Genomic DNA, 21,550 nt, shown 5'->3' on the forward strand with positions numbered 1-21,550 from the left:
GAATTTAACACTTACCACCCCACTCTGTGCTCTGTTCATCTTAATTATCCATCAGCACTCTGCAGCTGATGTTATTTGCAAAGATGCATTTCACATCACAATAGCTGAGTCCTGAGATTGTACTACTAAGAGTAGTGGTGGCTTTTTGTACTTCAGCTGCTGCAAAAGGAGGTTGTTGTTGTTGCTGTTAATACCCTGCCCATGTGGCTGGGTTGCCCCAGCTACTCTGGGTGTCTCCTAACACATACAAAAACATAATAAAACACCAAACATTAAAAACTTTCCCATACAGATCTACCTTCAGATGTCTTCTACAAGTTATACAGTATAGTTATCTCCTTGGCATCTGAAGGGAGGGCATTCCACAAGGACGGCGCCACAACAGCAACTTGCTGTCCAATCACAGAAGTCTTTCTCTTTATTGTTCAGTGACATACATCAGTGGTTCCAAACCACTCTTAAGAGATTCAGAGAAACCCTTTTACATCATTTCTTTTTTCTTAAGCTCTGCTGTAGGTGCTGGAACACCAAAGAGAGACTATCAAGTAGGACATTAATTATATAGTATATATTACCACGGGCTTCAGCACTCAGTGTCTTGGATTCTTTCTCTCACACTGATGCCATTTTTAAAACATTTGGTTAGTCTATTAGTCTACTTATTTTTTCTGCATGCTTTGAAAGGTTGTGCTTCACAGCTGTGGGATGAGAGCAGCGAAGGCCCGTAGAGGTATACAAAAGCAGTGATGTCTGTCATCTCTCCCCACTAGCTGGAAGCAAGGTTTATATACTATTTCAAGGTTGCAGGAGCATAATCATAACTGGCAGATGAGTAATGTAGAAGCTACCTGACCAGACCTTAGCTTAAATGTAAACATCTCTGCGGGGACACAAAAGGAAACTGGATCTGTGGCTGCCCAGCTGCAGAGCTGCTTGAGCCGAGATAACATAGACAAAGCCACACAGGCATTCATTCTTGCATATCCAGAATGTGTTCACACAGCTTCAAACAGGACCACCCCTTAAAAAACCTTTACTTCATATGCTCTGCAACTCAAGGCAAAACACTGGGTGGGATGCACTTGTAGGGCTGCCTGGTTTTGAGCTGGCCTTGCTAGCTTTAACAGCAGTGGGATCTGCAGCAATTAGCAGGCAATAAGTGTTTTTAGAGCCAGGCCCAGAAAATCCTCTATTGATTTCTGCATGCCAAACTGTTAAAAGAACAGGAGCAGAGCAGGTTGAGTTTTAGTTGTCAATTGGCAATGGACTTGTGCCCTAATTAGTATTTGGAGGGGGGCTCAGAGAGAACTGATGGATGTGCTTTGCTTCATGCTCAGGCTTTAAGTGATTGTCGTATTTATGACCAGGGATTTTCTAACAAGTTAAGGCTTAGTACTATGGTGTTTTTTAAAATACAGCTTATATGTTAATGAAGCTATGTGCTTGTGGTACTGTTACAATAACTTTGGGCTTCTATAAGCAGTACTCTTCATTATTGCCCAATGGAAAGTCTTTACCCTTAAATACGACAGTGTTTTGACTTAAAAACAACAACAACTAGCAAATTCTTCAGGTTCCCCAGCTTTCAAAGTGGAGCTTCTACTTAAACCTGAACCGAGAGAGGCTTACTTTTGAGGAAACATGTTTAGAAACATATGACATGAAATTTCTTGTGGAATTGCTCTTGCAGCCAAGATTCCACTTCATTAATTGCATCTGATGAAGCAAGACCTTGTCTACAAAATCTCATACTACTAAAAATGTGTTAGCTATTAAGGCTGTTTTGCTTTGCTATGGCAGGCTAACAGCAATAGTCTTTTGAATTGTGTTATTCAATCGTTGGGAGCCCCAATACAAAAGGACTTCAGGGAAGAGTGGTTTGACTTGCTAACCTTCTACCTCCTTTCAGCTCTAGGAGTCTTGCCAGTTATCTCCCAAAAAAGTAAATGGTAAAAATTCGGAGGGAGGTGGGAGTGTTTAGAAATAGTAGTCATTATATTCCAAGAGCTGGACTTTCCAACTGGCTTCTTGACCCTATTGGCTTTGTTGTTAGTCCCGCTGACATCAATGGATTGCAACACTATATTGAACTGGGGCTTTGTCCCTAAATATGTTTTCATGCCAGGACTCAAACCTGGAAACTATTAAGTATCTTTATGCTGCAATCTTTTAACAACCCTGTAAATTAGACGGGTCATCATCCCCATTACAGATGGGATGCTGAGAGAGGACAACTTACTTCTACTATCAAATGAGTTGGGCGCTTTCCCATCATGCCGCACATATGCCTGTCTCTGAGCATATGCAAAACGCCTTTCACTTGCCACGGAGGGAATCCAATCAGCCCCACTCCACCCACTTTGAGAAAGCCAGAAACACAGAGCAGGGGTTGCGCGATCCTTCCAGCCTTTTAGGAAATTAAACTTTCCAAAGAGCTGTGATGTTCTTGGGTGGGTTACTAGGAGGGCAGACAACAACTCTTGAAACTCGAATACCATAACCGCTGCCCCATCCAGACATTGTTGGCTACAGCTCCCATCATCCCTGACCAATGGCCATGCTGGCTGGGTCTGATGGGAGTTGGTGTCCCTCAACATCTGGATGGCCACCCTTGCCCACCTCTGGGCGAGCATGTGGCTGATCTATGCCTCTTCCTCACCCTTCCCTTCGGCAGTCATTAGTGCAAGCAAAGTACAGCTTCCTTGCTTTGTGTTGTAATCTCTGATGGCAACCAGATCTGGGCCTAAGGGGTTTTTTGGGTTTTTAAAATAATATTTTCTGGCAAAGCCTCTTTCTCCCTTAAGGAGAGGGTGCTCTACCCCACCCCACCCCTGCCTCCAGTTGCATCAACGAAGCCAGTGCATCCAGTGGTGCTTTGCGGCCAGGTAGGGGGAAAGGTGATCACAGGGTGGGTCGCTGAACAGCGCCAGATTTAGGTTTGATGAGGCCCTGAGCTACTGAAGGTAATGGGGCCCTTTATATGTCCAGCTGTCCTTTGTCAACAACAAATTGTCGCTGGGTTTTTTTTGTGTTGAACATATACTATATGGTAATTGATGGACCTAATAGGTATCTACTGTAAAGCCATTTGCCACTGTTGCTGCATGTAGGTTTTATTTTATTTGTTTTTTTTATCTTATATTTTGGAAATGTACATCCAGGTTTCCCCCTCCCTTTAATTTTCGGGGGGGGGGGAGCCCCAAGAGAGTGGGGCCCGAAGGCTTGTTTGGCTTATACGTAAATCCGGCACACTCACAGTGTGTGAGTCAGGTGGGCGCCTCTCGTCGCAGCTGGATTTGAGAGGGATTTTCCCGAGGAAACGAGGTCAGTGGGTTTTCTCTCAGGCCGGACAGGCGCGGGGCTCGGGAGCGCGCGCGCGCCTCCCTCCCTCGAGGCGCCTCCCTCTTCCCAGAGCGAGGGCGAGAGCGCGCGCGTCCCGCCGGTCTCCCTCGCCTTGCCCATATAAGGCCGCGATTGTCACAACGCGCCATAAATAGCGCGGCGATGTTGTCATCACCTGCCCGCTCGCGCGGGGTTCTTGCTCAGGGCACCTTTCCAGCCCAGCCAGATCCCGCCTGCCTGCAGTTAGCAATTCTCTCTCTCTCTCTTACCCCCACCCCCGCCTCTTTTTCTCCTCCTCCCGCCCTTGCCGGTTGCAGTTCGTCTCCGAGCGGCGTGTCTCTGCACATCTTCCTGGCCGGGAGGAGGCCCCACTCGCGAGCTCTTCCTCGCCCCGAAGAGGAGGGAGGCGCGACTCTCTATTTTGCATTCGTTTGTTTTTCGCGCGATTTATACGCCGCTTGCAGCGCGGTTTGCAAAAAAGATAAAACCACCAATTCGGGGGTGGTGGAGATTGCAACACGTTAAAATATACCAGAATACTCGAAGAGATCAAAATCCACAGCAGCTTGAGTAAACGGCATACGCCTGCCTGATATCAATAGGCAGAGGGGAGTTTCTTTTAATTTACATTGTGTGGCGCTTGATGCTCTCTTGTGTGGTGAATGAAAGTCGCATTAAGAAAGAAAAGCAATAAGAGAAAAAATGTTAAAACCAACAGCACTATAAACCATAACCCACGGCATTCAAAAGTAAAATTATTTGTTAGATGTTTAATATAATAAATCAATTAATTAAATCAATGGGGGGGGGGAGTACTCAAAGATGCAACAGAAGCTTCCTTATACTGAGTCCTTTGGCCCATCTTGTGCTGTACAGTGTTGTATTCCAACAGGGGTGGGGACCTTCCGCATTCACTCATGGTCAATTTTCTGGGGGGTGCATGCGAGTGGTAGGCAGGGCCAGAGGCAAAACACTGGGTACAGAGCAGTCGAGGCAAAAATTGGTGGACCAATGGGTCCTACCATGTACAGTGGGCTGCATTCCATCCAGATAAGTGGCAGAGGTTTCTGTATACACATACACACCTGAGGAAGCAAGAGGCGTCATCACAGTTCAAGGACACATTCCAGCCAGGTGAAAGCATTAGAATTGTAGAGTTGGAAGATGACTCTCTGAGGGGAACGAAACCATCACCACATATAAAGTCCTTTCTGTCTAGGACTTGCTAGCCAAATTTCTGGAAATCTGAAATGCCCTTCCCACATCTTGCACCCTCACCCAAGGGAATCTTAAGAGGGCTTGCTAAAAATTGGAAGGAGCAACTTTGGTTTGTGCAACGGCAAAATGATGTGAGATGAAGCTATTGGTTTCAGGATTTCAACTCTTGAATAACAGCCTGGTCTCAGTAGTTTTGAGAACATAAATATGGTGATAGTGGTGATGTCAGACTAGGACTAGAGAGATTCAAGTTTAAATTCCCACTCAGCCATGAAACTCCCTGGTGACTTTATCCAGTCACTATCTTTCAGTCTAACTCACAGGATTGTTACGCAGATAAAATTGGATGGGGAGAGATGTACATTGCTTTGACCTTTGGAGGAAAGGTGGAATGCCAGTGTAACAAATAATAAGCAGGCCTAAAATCTAGCCAAGCAGAACCTGTGTTTTCTTAAGGAACAAAAGGTTCTTAACCCAAATGACTTGGCAAGCACATTCACCTGAGTCTTCTATTTTAGCCTACGCTGGCCTTGTGCAATGCAGTTTCTAGACATTTAAAGATACCTTCATTCACACAGGGATGTCAAAATGGTCAGGGTACACCAAGCATGCCAAAACAAACAAGTACTACAATGGAAGGATTATAGGAGTTCCACTCTCTCATGCCTGAATAAGCCTTTCTTCGGAGGACAGGGGATTTTCAGTGGCAACCAAAAAAACTGATCTAAGAGATGAGGCAACAGAATTAATTTAATGAGACATTATGGAGGAGAGCCTGCAGTGGTGCCATCAGGACAGGTCCTGGGGCAGATAAGAACAGAAGAGCACGGCTGGATTAGGCCAGCAGTGGCCCATCTACTCCAGCATCCTGTTCAGTGGCCAGTCAAATGTCTCTGGGAACCCCGAAACCAGGACCTAAGTGCAGCAGCACTATTCCCACTTGAGATTCCTGGTCCACAAAAGGACTAGTTATCTTATTCCATGACACTAAGTTTACTTAGGAGTCTCTTGTGAAGTACTTTGTCAATAGCTTTTTGAAAGTCCGAGTATGCTACGTCAACTGGATCACCTCTGTCTTTATGTTTGTTTACATTCTCAAAGAACTCTATTAGAGTTGCTGGTTCCTCTTGAGCAAGACTTGTTCTTCTGTATGCCTAGCAATTTTATCTTTAACAATGCTTTCCACTAGTTTTCCTAAAACAGACATTAAGCTTACATGCCTCTCGTTTCCAGGATCTCCCCCCGGATCCCTTTTTAAAAATTGGCCACTTACTAGTCCTCAGGTACAGAGTCTGATCTTAAGGGCAAGTTGCATATTTTAACTAGGGCTACACTTAGTAGAATGACTCAGAGGACTGGGAATTACAGCAGAGCTGGCTTTCCACAGTTTAAAGTAAAGAAGTAATACAAAATGCAATCTAAAAGAGGAAAGAGATAAGGCCTTAAGCCTAGAGCCAAAAATTCCCTAACTTCACCAGTGAAAGACTAGGTTTCCCTTAGATTCCTGGAGGGGGAATTTCCTAACAGGAACGTGCCTGTTTTGCAAAGTTTGAAGTATATTTCATTGTAAATATCTCTTTTTATGGAACTTGCACTTTCATTTATCCACACTTAAAAATTTTGTTTTCAAGAAGTCATGTGGATGTTTGCTTTGTGATTGTTTTTAAAATAAATTCTGATTGTGTCACAGTGCCAGCATTATATTCACAGTCTGTAGTTTGCACATTGGAGAAGGCACCCACCCCCCACTATTGCACTTTTTGGAATACTAAAGAGATGGTGAAGGAAGGCAATAAAATACTATTTACAATCCATACATTACAAATTATCTGCAATGGGGTATTCTCCAGTTAGAGGATACACATTTACTGCAATGTGTGAATGGGGCCACAAATTCTTCCTTTGCCACAAGGATGCCCAAAATGTATCTTCGTGAAACAGATACTTCCTGCACTTCACACAATGCAGTTATCATGCATTTTACTATATGTGGTTATCTCCCTTCAGGAAAAGTATGAAATACTCTGGCATGTAAGTGCACCTGCTCATTTGATCGTGTGGCACGACAGAAGACATCAAAAATATAAAGGTCATATCAGGTGTCTGCACCTCTTTGGAAACATGTCCCTAGAGGAGCTAAGGTGTAGGACTTGTCGTTCCATGTCTCTCGGAATTAATTGCACAATGTTCACTGTGAGTCAAAGGGCATCTTGAACGAGTTAAGGCTGTAAAAGCATTTTTAAAAGCAACCTTGTGACTTGAGAGAGTAAATTCACCTCTATCCTCTTTTTGCAGGGTTTTGCAGCTTGGGAACTACTGCAGAAGGGAAAAAGTTGGAAGAAAGCTTTGAATGCACAAAAAGCCAATTATGAAGTAGGATATTTAGCACAAATTATATGTTTCTATGCCAAGCTATGTGTTTATCCACTTTTGCCAGGACAGCCTTGACCCAGCCACCATGTCTGTAGACTTTTTCCATGCAAAGATAGAGGAGCTGGGTTGAACTAATTTAAGAGTACAAAAGGTGAAAGGTTTTGAGTGACCTCCCACAGCTGTCCTCCAGGGACTCAGTTATAAATGAAAACAATACATATATAACAACTTGGAACAAGGCATGCCTGTAATCTGCAGCACACTTTGGGAGACCCAGAGCTCTTGGGAGGTAGAGAACAGAGAAGCATTTGGGTAGGAGAAGAAATGACAGGTCTCCTCTGACTCTCTGCCCCCTCAAGTGCCTTCTCTCTGCAATTCTTGGATTATGTTTTCTGCACTCACTTGGAGGAAAATTGCTGTTAGTATGATTGCTGCTGGCACCCCGCTTCCCAGCTGGATTGTGCCAAGCAGTGAAGTCATTGTAATGTTATCAGGATCAACTGTTAGCTCCCTTTCCTGGGGCAAAGCACAGAGGCCGCTCCCTTCTCTGCATGAACTCCCTGAAGCTGGCTGTACCTGAAGGCATGCTGAGTAACTATGCAAGGAAGTGGGAAGGGAAAAAAGTGAGACCTAAGGCCCAGCGGGGTCTTCACTCAGCCTACACATCAAAAGAAATACTGTAGAAGGGAAAGGAAGAAGTAATGATTGGTGTTCAGTTTTCCCCCAACTCCTGTGAACAGCAAGCTGAGCATTTCCCAAAGGGTCTCCAAAAGTAAAATAAAAAAATCAGCTGATAATTCTCTCCAGCAGTCAGGGGGCGTTGCGAAATACTTAAGGGATGTCAGGCACAGGCCCATGATGACCACAAATTTACACATATTTTGTACATATGTTAATTTATATGATGTATATTTTCAAATGCAGCGTGATTTTAAGAGGGTGAAAAACAAACTTTGGCTATATATACTAAATTAAGAAGACAGGTACCCCTTGCAGCATGACTAACCACTTTGTAAAAAAAAAAGCAAGCCATTTAAATGGGGTGGGGGGAGTTAAAGAACAGAAGAGGCATATTCATATGTCTTATGAAAAGGTTTTAAAAAGGTACTTTTTCACATTAGAGAAGTAGAAATTGTTCTGCTCAGCAAGACTTCCATGACAACAGGAGAACTGTCAAATAATCAAGAGAGCAAGAATCTCAAACAGTTAATATGAGAAAGGATTCTAGCCACACTGCTTAATTGGAATTCTTTAGGGTTTATTTATTTTGGTTTTACCACCAGTTTAACTCCACTGCCTAATTAGCAATCCAAAAGGAAGCCTTTGTTAAAGGTCCTGCTGCACAAGACCCGAGGGAGCCCCTTTTGCATTCAGCACACTAGAAATGATTTTCTTAATTACCCCAAGTAACAACTGGTGCCTTTTTATACCATGTGAAACCTGGAGAGCTAGAGGCCTATGAAACTTGTGATCCACCAAGCTACTACTGCAGATGAAGCCAAGGTAGGCTACAAACCAAAATTTGAAAACTCCTTCTGTACATTAAATTGTTCCATATCTGTGTTGAACCAGTAGCTTATCAGTTCAAAGGGAAGGTTCTGTCACTGGTGCTAGCTCAACTTGTCTTCTTTCACTGGTGCTGGGACTAGACCTTAGTAGCCCTTATGCTGAACAGCTGTACTAATGATGTGGATTGTACAAGGCCACTGACATGGGATCCTGTAGGAGTAATTCATCCTTTTTGTGCAGGCACAATTCTGCCCCCAACCTTTTGTGTGATGCCACCCCCATCTCCAGCACTTACATAAATTGTACATATTCCTAACTAAGAGTGCATAAAGACTGCAATGTCTGAACATTTCAGTGGCAAGTATTCCACCTACTAACATCACACTCATCTGCCAGCTGAACTTTGCAGGCTTCAGATCTGAATAAGGATCTTGTTTATTTGAAAGCTGCAGTGTTAAGGATCCAGGTCTGTTCCAATGTCCCTGCCATACTTCACGCCGAATTTCCCTGTCCTCTTCAGGTAGGGGAAAGAATAGGAAACAGGAGGCCTGGTGGAGGAGGAAGCCAAACTTGTTATATTTGTTTTCGGTACATGTAACGTGCAAATACAACTTTTGAGATAACGCATGACAGAGCAGGGGATCCTCGTGACACATGGCATCACATGTCAGAGCCAGTGTGGTGTAGTGGTTAAGAGCGGTAGTCTCGTAATCTGGTGAACCGGGTTCGCATCTCCGCTCCTCCACATGCAGCTGCTGGGTGACCTTGGGCCAGTCACATTTCTTTGAAGTCTCTCAGCCCCACTCACCTCACAGAGTGTTTGTTGTGGGGGAGGAAGGGAAAGGAGAATGTTAGCCGCTTTGAGACTCCTTAAAGGGAGTGAAAGGCGGGATATCAAATCCAAACTCTTCTTCATCATCACATATATTCATAGTAATTGAGGGAAATGTCATTTCAGATCTGAAGTTTCCTGCATATATTTCTGATATTTCTATACAAGCAGCAACAATAACTAGCAACCCAAATGACTTACCAGGGCCGGCCCTACCATTAGATAGACTTGAGGTTTGAGGTCAGCAAATAGTTATTTTATTGTTATTGTATTTTTTACTGCTAGGCAAGGGCAAGTTGCTTTGGGGATTGCTGTTGTTGGCCTTAGCCCCCAAAGTAACTTAGCTGACATACTGCATTATGAACCTTGACTTTGGAGAAGGAAGGGGTATGTGCTATTTGCTATTCTGCCTTAGATAACCAAATGCTTTGGACTGGCCCTGGCAATTTACAACAATTTACAGCAAAGCTTTCCAAACTTTTCGTGCTGGTGACACACTTTTTAGACATGCACCATTTCGTGACACAGTAATTCAGCAAACTGGAGGTTAAACTAACCCCCTTCCAGCCCTGGGAGGAGTGCGGGGAGCGTTTGTGTGACACACCTACACACTGCAGCCAACATACTAACATGTTGTGACACACAGTTTGGAAAACTCTGGTCTACAGCAAGAATGAAAGCAGCAATATTGGTAAGCTAATAGCAGAGTGGCCTTGATTCATACAGCTATATACAGTAAAATGGCAGAATGTAGTAAAAAACACACCATGTTTTACCTCCTACTACCATGTGGTTCCAGAACTAACTGATGAGGCTCAGGGCCCATAGTATGAGATAAAAGGGCAGCAAAAGAGCTAGTATGTTTGTGCAATAAGGTAAACTGATGTCACAAACAGAAGTGCACACGCGTTATTCTGGATTTTTCAAGGAGGCCACAATCACAGACTGAAAACCATGAGGTTTAAAGAGCAGCTCTACATTTGGCATCTTTTTTTTTAAGACAGGGGTGGCCACAGTGCATCACCCAAAAAGAGGAAATTCATCACCAAAAAGGGAAGGCGATAGATGATTTGTATATAATTTACATATTCTAATTTATATGTAGAAGATGCAAAATTAGAAAATAATAATTTAAATAGAAACACATCTGCTCAGTCTTACTATCCAAGTTCTCACTGTTGTCCAAGGGCAAATGCTAAGGCCACTGCTCCCCAGTCTGAGGGCTCTTTATTTTAAAATCAGATGTAGACTGGACAGCCTTTCAAATAGAGGACTGCCCTCTGACAGCCCTTCAAAGAGAGGACCATCCTCTGTAAAGTAGGACATAAGTCCGCTAGTTCTGACAAATAGCTCTAGGTTGGTAACTGAGTCATTTCTATCAGTGCTGTTCCTCCTGTTCAAGTAATAACTGAAACAGTCGTCTGTTGCCTGGAGCTAGTCTTCTTCTGCTTCACATGGTACGACAACAGTGCCTCTCCTCTCCCCACCCCACACCTTATGAAAATAGTCTCCATCAGGATTTCTGCACTCTTCACTTTGCTTGGGAGGAGGCTGGCATAGCAACACAACACAGTGTGCTTAGGCTGTAGGAGTTTTATCACCTGGTGAGTAATCAATTGCACCTTGCAAAAACCCTTTTATACCTCAGACTGTTTTTTGAGCGTGGGTAGGTAATCTTAGTAAATGCTAGCCTAGGTATTTCAGTGATTCAGAACAGAAGTGGGGTGCTGCTCAGAGCAGAGAATTCTTACTGGCAGATTTAGGATTTATTTTCAATTCATGGGAGGCAACAAAATGATGGTTAAATTCTGGTGTCCTTATAGGTTTTGTGCTTTCAGGTAAGGCATCATTTGGTGCAGAGAGCAATGATGGTTTTACTTTGTCTCGTCTAGAGGTACTGAAATTTCATTATTACTCACTGGTTAGTTTTACTTCCTGCTTCAGTCTGGCGGAGCAATAAGAAAGGTTATTTCTCATTTCACTTTAATTGCTTTATTAATACCAGCAGTCTGTAACTTGGATATATTTTTGTATGAATTATATCTGGGTGTTTTTTGTTTAAATGATAGCATAAGAAGTTTGGGATTATCTTCTGAGGCTAGTCTGTTTATTTGCTTTATGTTTTTCAGTAAACTATGTGTATTTCAAAGTACCCCAACATCTGTTAATTGCTTTGATAATTTAAAAGAGCTTAGAATTTCTGACTAGATAAGAGTGAAATTAGGACGTCTATTCAGTGCTTTTTTTCTGGGGAGACGCAGGGGTACGCATACCCCTAAACATTTTGTGAATTTAAGTTTGGCCTTGTTTAGGGGCAGTATTTCAATATGAGTAGGAAAATGAGAGTACTGTACCCCTATTACCCCTAAACAATTTTTTTAAAGAAACAAAGCACAGCATCTATTTAAACTAACAATGGAGTTTTGACAGATTTTATTTAATTATTGCATTTATAACCCAACTTTTTCAACAACCCTTCAAAATAGGTTAGGCTGAGAGGCAGTGACTGGCCTGAGGTCACCCAGTGAGGATTTGAACACCAGCCTCTCAGTGCCTAGTCCAAGGCTCTAACCACTACACCTTCATTGGGTGGTACTATGAACAAAGCTTGCAAGGGACGTTGCACAAAAGCAGCTTACAGTATTGGGAACCAAGAGCAAGGCCATAGCTGTACTACAGACTAAAACGGGTACACTAGTCTTCCCTCCTGGAAGCCCTAGTTTGGTGTGGGAATGTAGGGATATGTAACTGAGAATGTTCTGCACTCTTGCCAAACTACAATTCCCAGAATTATATGGGAGAAGCCATGACAGTTAAAAAGTGGGGCAAAACCCACATACAGCTGTAGTATTACCGGTAATATGCTCTTAAATGTGTATTCACATCATATTTAGCAGATGTGGTTGGAGTACATATCCAAGATATCCTCAGGCACGCAAAGAGTCTTGCAACTGAGGGTTTCGTATTCAACAATTCTGAGTTCTCAAAGCCAGCCATATTATTCTCACCCTCCAGGCCACTTGAAGTGTGGAGCAGAGACAGGAGCAGTTGAGACAAGCTCAGGAAATCAGAGTCCTACCACCCTCCCAGAAGCATTACTAACGTGGCAGAAACTGTATAGATTGAGCAGTCAGTTGTAAAATGGCTGTCAGGAAGTCAAAGTAGAGAGCCTGGGTTCTTGCACAGAAAGCTCTGCAAAATTTGAGAGTGAGTGGTCATGCCACAGATAGAATGAGGACTCACAAGTTTTTAATGTTTGATGTTATATTATGTTTTTATATATGCTGTAAGCCACCCAGAGTGGCTGGGGAAACCCAGCCAGATGGGCAGGGTATAAATAATAAAATCATCATCATCATCAACAACAACATCATCATCATTACTGTGGGTTTATTTTTAAAACTTTTTATTGCACTGTCAGTAACAATTACATTTCCTAAGTATAAAATTGATTCCAAAATACAGAACCCTTCTATATTAATCATGAACATATTAATCGTACATTAAAGGCTAAATATCAGAAGGCACGGTAATTAGGTGGACCATCGAAAAGCCTATTTTACAGGAAGTCGTATAATATGAAAATCAATGTCAGTATGAGAAACAGAAAGATACCACTTAATGTGAAAAGGTTTAGCCATACGTTTACAAAGCTGAATTTTATGTTGGTATTTCCACAGTTTTTCAGTCCCATACTCTCAGGTATCAAACAGCTGCAAGTTGGATGCTTATCTGTTTTCCAGTATTGTGCATACTTCCCTGACCATAGTAGTAATTTACCATGTAGTAAATGCTAAAGAAAATAGTGCAAGATCATCCAGAAGTGCTGCCATGGGTAAAGCTGACACTGTGCCCAAAAATGTTGGGAAAGGCTTTGATTCAAGGAATGAAATTATTATATATTTGTTCCTGTAGATGCTTCTGAACTTTGCGCTAAACAGGTATCCCCACCACTGATTCTGTATCTAAAGTCAGGAAGAATAACTCTTTGACGTCATCTTCATTGCTTCTTGGTTTTGAATCATAGCCTTTGATGGCTCATGCATCAAAGCCTCTGTAAGGTTCTGGATGCTTCTATCAGGCTTTGGCAAATTCCATAGTCCTGGCATCTCTGGGACATGCTGGAACATTTCCAAATACATATTTCTTTTTGTCTTCAGCCAGAGGAGAATGGAATGAAAGCCACAATCCGAATTTAAGCAAATATTTGGCTATAATTATTATGTCAGGCTAGGCCCAAGGTAAACATCACACAATGAAAATGGAGGGAAACAAAGGTCCAGATGGTTGATGTCAACCCAGGAGAAGGGAGTGGTTGTGCTAAATAACTACCTCCCCTCCCCTCCCCTCCCCTCCCCACTCTTCTCTTTCACTGGAAATCTCACTGCTCTCCTTTGAGCACTGTGACACAGAAGAAGGGAAGAAGGGAAACAACTGGGCAGAGTTTACTTGCAGCTCTTACTGGCTAGATTTGGGCAACCTGTTTCTCAGTCATGAACTCTGATTAGCGGACGGACATTAAAACATTATTTGGATCTGTTAACTGGCTGTCTGAACCTTTTGTGGTCCAATGGCCAATGATCCAGTGTGAATCCAGGAGACTGGATTCCACCTGCAATGCATTTGCTGTGTGGCCTTGGATGAGTAATCTTCTCTCAGCTGCAGCTTCTCCTAGGTGAAGCGAGAACAATAGTGACCTACTTTGAAGGACAAAAGGTTATAAAACAATGTGCATCTGTGCATCTCAATACGGTGCATGTTCTTTCAGAAGTAAATCTTACTGAGTTCAATGCTGTGCACTGTAGGCATTTCTGTGAATTCCTGGTTTCAGAACAAATACGTAGCCAAAGAGCTGCATTTCCTCATGGGCAACCTTCTGGAGGCCACATGCAAGAGTTTATTTGGTGGCAGCTCCAAATATTTTAAAAACGCAAGGAATGTCTGCTGAATCAGACCAAAGGCCTACCTAGTCCAGCATCCTGTTATCAGTGGCCAACCAGATAGATGTCCATGGGAAGCCCACAAAGCAGAACCTGAGCCCAAGAGCACTCTCTCCTTCTTCGCTTCCCAGCAACCAGAATTCATAAGTATACTGCCTTAAACTATGGAAGATGACAAGTGAGGAGTGGCTGTGGAACACTCCCCATTGAGATGTGCCTAGCAACATCTTTGTTTTCTTTTAGGAAACAGATGAAGACTCACCTCTTCCAACAGGATTTTGGATGAGGGGAACTGTGACTGGAGTGATTTATGAATAGTTTGACACTGCTGCTTTTATTATAAATTGTATTGAGACTGCCGTTTTTAAGTTCTTGTGTTATGATGTTGTTTTATTATGTTGCAAGCTGTCCTGTGGCCTTTTGGCGAAATGTTGGTGTATACGTTTCTTAAGAAACAAAAGGATTTCCTGCTCCCCGCCTCCAATGCCAGCTCACACAATCCAGTCTACGGTGTGTTATAAGCAGAGAACAGTTGAAGCGAGAAATGCCTTTGCAGAGCAGATAATTTCACCTTGGATCTGCTTCCCCGCCCAAAACAGGACACAAATGGCTGTCATCCATCAGCTGATCTGACTTTGTTTGTAGTTACATTTATGGTAGATTTAGTAATTCACTCTTAAGGTAAGGACATGTGCCATGAGCACAGCTGTTTATATATGGACAGCTGGTTTGTACCTGGCAAAAACAGAGTAGCAAAGGCTACTATTTCTACTAATTAATTAGTAGTGATGCCTTTGGTAAAAAGCATGGTGAGCTATCTCAATTATTGCTAGCTTTGACAGTAATGTTGAAACCAGCTCAAAAAATGTCAGCGCAACAGGGCAAGGCTCAGAGGAAAAGGAAGTGGGAGTATAAGCTGAGGTAAACCACAAGCATTCAGCCCCCCCCCCCCAACTGAGCCTGAGCTAGTTACTATGGTAATCCTCATGTTCAGAATCTATTGAGTAGCTCATCAGATGGCGAAAGTGCTTTGAATTGTTATCTGTCAACGTGTTAAATGTGGAATGTGATGGTCTTGGAACCTGTGTTTGTCATTTAGCAACCATACCCTACAATAACCCAGTGGATGCAGTAATAGCTATAGAGACCTTCCTGCCACCAACTGCAGTTGCCCCAGAAATGCTTAAGGCTTAGGTGGGATCCATTTCATTAGTAGAATTTCCCCACAGCATTAATTTCATTCTATTGTTTATTTGTCTATTTAGATTTTATCCCACATTTCAGGCAAAATGTTACCTTCCGAAGCAGCTTTAAAAAAATGAGAGGCAGTCCCTGTCATCACGTTTACAAACGAAGTCAAGGGAAGAGAAGTGGAGGGGGGGGAGGTAGAGGAGGGAGTTCATATTTCAAGGTCAGAATAAAGTGGTGCGCTATAAGTGGGCATTTATATCCAGTTGTTGCCAGGCTGCTCTTCCCTTGCTCCGCTGGTGTCCTTGCTTGCATAGTGGCTGGCAGCTCTTTTCTCCTTTGGCTGATGGATGGGGCTAGAGCACCCTTTCCTATTGCTTCTGCAGTCTTGGGACAAATGAAAGTCAAAAAAGAGTGGCATATTTATTTATTTATTGCAAGTATTTATATGCTGCGATTTAAGTACCTTACCCTCCCCAATGGAACCCAACACACATAAGACTGCTAGCTTTCCTTTTTCTAGATCAGTAGTTGGGATCTGGCAGAGCCTCCTTTGTACCCACAGATTGTCAGACAGTGACTTCCTTTATATTGCAGGCTTGTAGACCACCCCCTCATCTCTCAGTGAGTGCCAGCAGTTGAATCTTGCTGACCTGCTATGGCTCTCTCAAGTCAATGCCAGATCTACTAGAACCTTCAATTCTTGCAGCTACCAGGGTCTCATGCTCATTCTGATTCCTCCTTGCATCACAACTTCTGCCCCTCCTTTTATCCCTAGCTTTTCCCCAGCAGCAGATATGTATGCACAGCCAGCGGTGCAGAGAGGGGGAGAGGCAAGGGCGGGGGGGGGGGAGAGAGAGAGAGACTCCCCTGAGGCCCAACAAAGCTAAGGGTCCCACATGTTTTGGTGCATATTGCCTAAGGTTAGTGGACAAAGAAGATTGCACTTGTCTAATGTTCCCCTTTGACCTTCAGGACAGTAGCTAACAGAAAACCTATTCCCAGAATTCCTTGTGCGTAAGCTGCTGTGCTTCCTTGCTTGAGGACTGCAAATTGGAACCAGGAACAATTCAGAGTCCCAGTACCAGGGGCAGACTTTAGTAATATGGTGCCCTGAGCAAGAACAACATTTGATACTCCCCCAACATATTTCTTATTTTCACAATGATTCCTTATTATATTGCGTGCCTTCAGCTCAGTGTCCTGTGCTGAGGAATCACCTGTACCACCCTAAATCAGGCGCTGCCAGTACCCACTGCAAGCTTTGCCTATCTAGTGAATCATCATTGAGGGGTATTCATGAACTTAAACATTGCTGATATTCCATGTACTTAGAAAACTATGCTAGCTACTGGGAGCAGGTGCAGAAGGACAATACATGAATAGCTGCACCTCAGCAGAGCCTTGTTCATCCTCATGTTCCCCAAACTATTATTTGTCCTAGGCCTAGATAGCATCTCTGCAGCCTTGTATAGGGCAGCAGTCACTGCTGCAGCAGGCAGGCTGCCTCCTACAAAGTGCTGCTCCAGATAGCCACCTAAGATCAACTCTGTAAAAAAGCATTGTCTGCTGATACATATGCCAGGAGTGTGACAAGTAGATGGGTTAAAGGCAACCTCTCTTTCAACTGATATAATTTGTTGTGCAATGTTTGCTCCTAAGGAGTTTTCAGGCCACGTGACTGGAACAAGCGAGTGTGAAAGGTCATTGTAAGTATAAACTGTAAGGTGAGTAGATGTCTCATTGGAGTACCATGTTGGATGGGAAGCAGTAAACAAAGGAGTGCATTATTTGTAGCGTTATCATCCCAGAAGCCCCCTCAAAGCCTTCTGTTGATACAGCTGTTTTCACATGGACTTTCAACCACTGCTTTTTTGCTTCAGCTTCATGGACCTGCTTATATGACACTGAATCTGAACTTTTAGCAATACCCTTCATTGCAAATTCCATCTACTTAGCCAATCCATTTCAGTAGAGAACCCTTTACCAATACAATGTTGTAACTTTTGCAAGCTGTTCTGCTCCTGTGGTTTTTCGTCATTTTTTTTAAACAAAAAATAAAGTCACTGTGGTTAATATTTAGCAACATGCTCCCTCCTTCACTCTTTTCATTGTCTTTGCTCATTGGTCACTCCTCTCCTTTGCTTTAATTATCTTTACTAAAATAAAGCATATTTATGATAGCCCACACCTTGCAAAAGAAAAAAACATGCCGCTCAACGTGTGTAAGTCAAAGAAGCAGAAGACTCAAAATTCTTCCATTGCATTACAGTATTGTATTTGGGTGTTAATTTATTTCCTTGGGCTTTAACTTTTCAGAAATAATTAATAAATACTTCCATTGTTAACTCCATTATCTATTTTTGTTCCTTTTCCAGTTGCAAACTTTAAATTAATTTTACCATTCTGCCTTTTGTTGTCAAGTTCAAACCTTCTCCTTGCCTCCTTTTTAAAATAAAGAGTTCTGCCACACCAGTAGCCCTCATAACCCAATTGGGCTTCTGATGTCATAGACTGTGACTATGTTAGTGCCCTATAAAAGGGCATCGGGGTCCTTCAATGACAAGATTTACTACACTCCTTCATTCTTGGCTCTTATTTATTTTTCTCCGTCAAGCTTCTTCATTTATTTATTGATATATTTATTAATTGCATTTAGAGCCTGCCTTTTACTCCAAAGAAGTAAAGGCAGTGTACATGGTTTTCCCAAGTTCCTTTTATCCTCACAACTACCCTGTGATGTAGGTTAGGCTGAGAGACAGTACGTGCCATGCATTTAACAAAATTTTAAAACACATTTCTCTGCATGTCCACCCTCCAAAGAGAATTCGGGGAACTGGAGTTTCCCCCTCAGAGCTAGTTTCTAGCACTCACAACAAACTACAGTTCCCATGAGTTTTTGTGTGTGTGCATGCTTGAATGTCTGGCGTGTATGCGGCCGAAATCACTCAGTGAGCTTTATGGCCACATGGGAATTTGAACCCTTATCTCCTACAATGTTTGTCCAACCCTCTAACCACTGCTCCACACTTGCTCTCCAAGTAGCTGAGTTCTATTTCCAGCCCTGCAATTTCTTCTCCTTACACTGTTCTCACTAATGCTTAACCATAGTATTTTATCTTTTAATCCTTGATACAATGATGTTCAGTGGCACACATCTTTCAACAACTTTAGTAGCATCACCTTCTCCACCCTTCATCCTTTTCTTAACCAAATAAACTTTCTTTCAAGAGTCTTCAGGTTAATTTCTCTAGGATACTCTGTTTCTCCAAGTACACCTTCAGCTATTCTGATTCTTGAAGTTTCTTATTGGTCTTTTTAGGATCCTTGACCTAATTAATGTCTTTTCTCACATCATTTATACCTACAAATATACATTCTCTAGCGTACAAAAAGCCTTGGGAATGGCCCAGCTAAAGCTAGGATTTTAAATTCACATTGATGACAGTGTCAGAAGCCCATACTTATATATCTTCTCCACTGAAATCAATAATACCTGAAAATGTTTAAGTCAGCCTTGTAAACGAGCCCTCAAAAGTTACTAGCCTATGATTGACAGACAGGTGGCTTGTTTGCTTGAAATTGTTATTATTTATCATACTTAGGTGTTTTTCTTAACAAAAGTAACTCAAAGCAGCTTACAGCAATAAATAAATTGGTAGCTAGTGCAGTCACACCAGGATTTGTATTTATGTGTTCAGAGCATCTTGCTCTGGCTTGCTATGGGCTGACAGAATGGATAACAGACTCTGTCCCTCTTCCAGCAGCCTCATGAATTTCAATGCTAGGCAAGAAGGCGGCTTCCTTCCTCTGGTATCGTATCCCATGCCTTCTGTGTTGAGCACAAAGAAAAGAAGTTACCTGTATAATAATTTATTCTCTGCCAGCCCATGAATCCCACTACAGAACACCTTATCATACATGGTACCAGGAAAGTGTTTAGTTACAAGAATGTCTGAATTTTGGAATGAACATCTTTTATTTTATTAGAGCCCCTCCAGTGCTTTATAAACTTCAGTTATAATCTGATGTTGCTTTTTTTAAAGCATTACAAACATAGAAAACTAGAACTTACTTCTGAATAAATATCCACAGAATTTCACTGCTAATTTTCTTTCACTAAAGATTTGACATTGACTATTGTGATTAACATTGGTGATGCAAACTTCCCATCAATTTGCTTGACCAGCTTCAAAATAATGGTTCTTGGTGTGTATGTTAGCTTCATACCATGATACAGTAGGTCCAACTTTTATTTAGCAGGAGATTGAACAGAGGTTAAAGAGAACAGGATTCCTGCACATTTGCCACAGTTGTGTGGAGGTGGCAATATTCTGCAGCTGTAGCTTGGATGACCACACCTACACCTACTGATATTCCCCGCTTTCTACATAACTTTTAAAGGTACAGGAGCCCTGCCCTCTTTTGCATCTGACCATCCAACTTGAGAATCAGACTCCTGAGTAGAGTGACTAGATAATGAAAGTGGTTTCTCAGCTGCCATATATGTTAATGAGATATCGTACATCAGAACTCCTTAAAGCACTACATATAACAGTGGAATCCCATTGCGCTCAGTGGGACTTCCTTGAAGATCAGTGGGTGTAATATTGCTGCCTTTAAAAAAGCAAACAAACCCTGGTTTTTCACAATTAAATTTGGCAAGTCCAACACTGGTGTAGTCTGGTAAAAGGTTGGGTAATTCATGCAGTGAAGCTAGGATTGCCATACGTCTGGAATTTCCCGGACATGCATGGAATACTGCATCTGGAAGCAGTGTCAGGGCCGAAATCGTCAAAATGTCAGGGATGAGGTTCCTCACCTTGATGTATTTGGTTCACCTGATTTCTAGAATTTAAAAGTCAATGAAGCTAGCCAAACCTTATTGATTATCCTTAGTACTTGGTAAGTGGGAGTATGCTATCCCTGAACATTAAAAAAGTATAAATATTTTATTAAAAATATATATAAAAGATTTGTAAAAAGACTAGTGGAGGAAAGACAAGTGCATTAATGTTAGGAATGACAGATATAAATGAGACTTTTGTGTTTAGAGGTAGAATACCTCTGGTTTCCACATACTGATAACAATAATGGGTTGGCTATCTTCATCATGTCCTGTTGTGAACGCTCCAGGGGAATCTGCTTGGCCGTCACTGAAAACACAATGTTGGACTAACAAGGCAAGCCTGTGCATGTTTACTCAGAAGAAAGTCCCACCATGTTCAATGAGGCTTATACTTAGGTGTGCACAGAACTGCTGCAGCTTAAATAGATCTTGATCTAATATAACAAAGTGATTCTTACCTTTTTTTTGTAAGCTTGATGATGGTGACAGTGGCATGCATGTATACAGAGCTTCACAAAGAACAGGTTTCACAAGTCCCTACTCCAAAAAGCTTGCAATCTAAAACATAGAAGAGGGAACGCGAAATGGAGGTAGGGGTAAACGGGGGAATGTGAAATTAGTTCAACTCCATGCACTTTGGTTGTTCCAAAATTCTTCTACAAAATAAATGAATTTTGAGGAGGGACGTTAAGGAAGGGAGGAGGTTGCAAAGGCCTTCTGGACGCAGTTCCAGGCATAATGGGCAGGAAGACAGGAAGAGCAGAGTTGTTTCAGGATGCAGGAAACCTTTGGACAGCTAAGTGGTGGACAAGAGGACATCACAGGAAGGGATGCCTTGGAAAATAGAAGTGGAGAGAGAAGTGGGAGGGCAAGGCTGCAGAAGAGCTCTGAAGGGAGTAGGTTTGTGCAGGATCCAGTGGTGAAGAGAAAGCCAGCTTGCCTATTTAAGGGCACTTTCCCAGTCTTTTATCAGTACTGCAAGAGTCTTTGTTATATGTGACGTGTTAAACTTCAATTAATAAGCGTCGAACAATTTTAATTTTGAAAAATATCGCTATTGCTAAATGGAAGTAGAAGACCTGAGTATTTGCTTTTAGATGTTTAAGGGCCAGCCTTGGAGAGAGCCCTATTAAATACAGTAGGTTTACTTCTGCTTGAGCATGCACAGGAGAACAGGCGAGCGCCCACTGTTTTGTTCCTACTCAGGGTAGGTTAATGGGGCTGAAAATGGATGGTAGGGATTTCTCCCCCGCCGCCACTCCACTCCTTGCTGCCACGCCTCAGAACAGCCAGGGGAAC

At 42.5% G+C, this 21,550-nt stretch overlaps 1 protein-coding gene and 1 long non-coding RNA gene across 3 annotated transcripts in view; one reads left to right on the plus strand and one right to left on the minus strand.

Annotated features, from left to right (window-relative positions):
* Positions 1–3,844, minus strand: part of LOC309541975 — a 17,355-nt gene extending 13,511 nt beyond the window's left edge. For both annotated transcript variants that reach the window (XR_014224024.1, XR_014224025.1), the window contains exons 1-2: positions 3,257–3,844; positions 16–159 (exon numbers count right to left, since the gene is read on the minus strand). This is a non-coding gene — a long non-coding RNA (uncharacterized lncRNA). The remainder of the gene's footprint in view (positions 1–15; positions 160–3,256) is intronic.
* Positions 3,845–10,756: 6,912 nt separating this feature from the next.
* Positions 10,757–21,550, plus strand: part of MYH9 (myosin heavy chain 9) — an 85,456-nt gene continuing 74,662 nt past the window's right edge. The window contains exon 1 of the mRNA XM_082240242.1: positions 10,757–10,878. The gene's annotated coding sequence lies outside the window, so the exon portion shown is untranslated. The remainder of the gene's footprint in view (positions 10,879–21,550) is intronic.

Source organism: Podarcis vaucheri (assembly GCF_965113315.1).
Source record: "Podarcis vaucheri genome assembly, chromosome: 10".
In the NCBI taxonomy this organism is placed as follows: Eukaryota; Metazoa; Chordata; class Lepidosauria; order Squamata; family Lacertidae; genus Podarcis; species Podarcis vaucheri.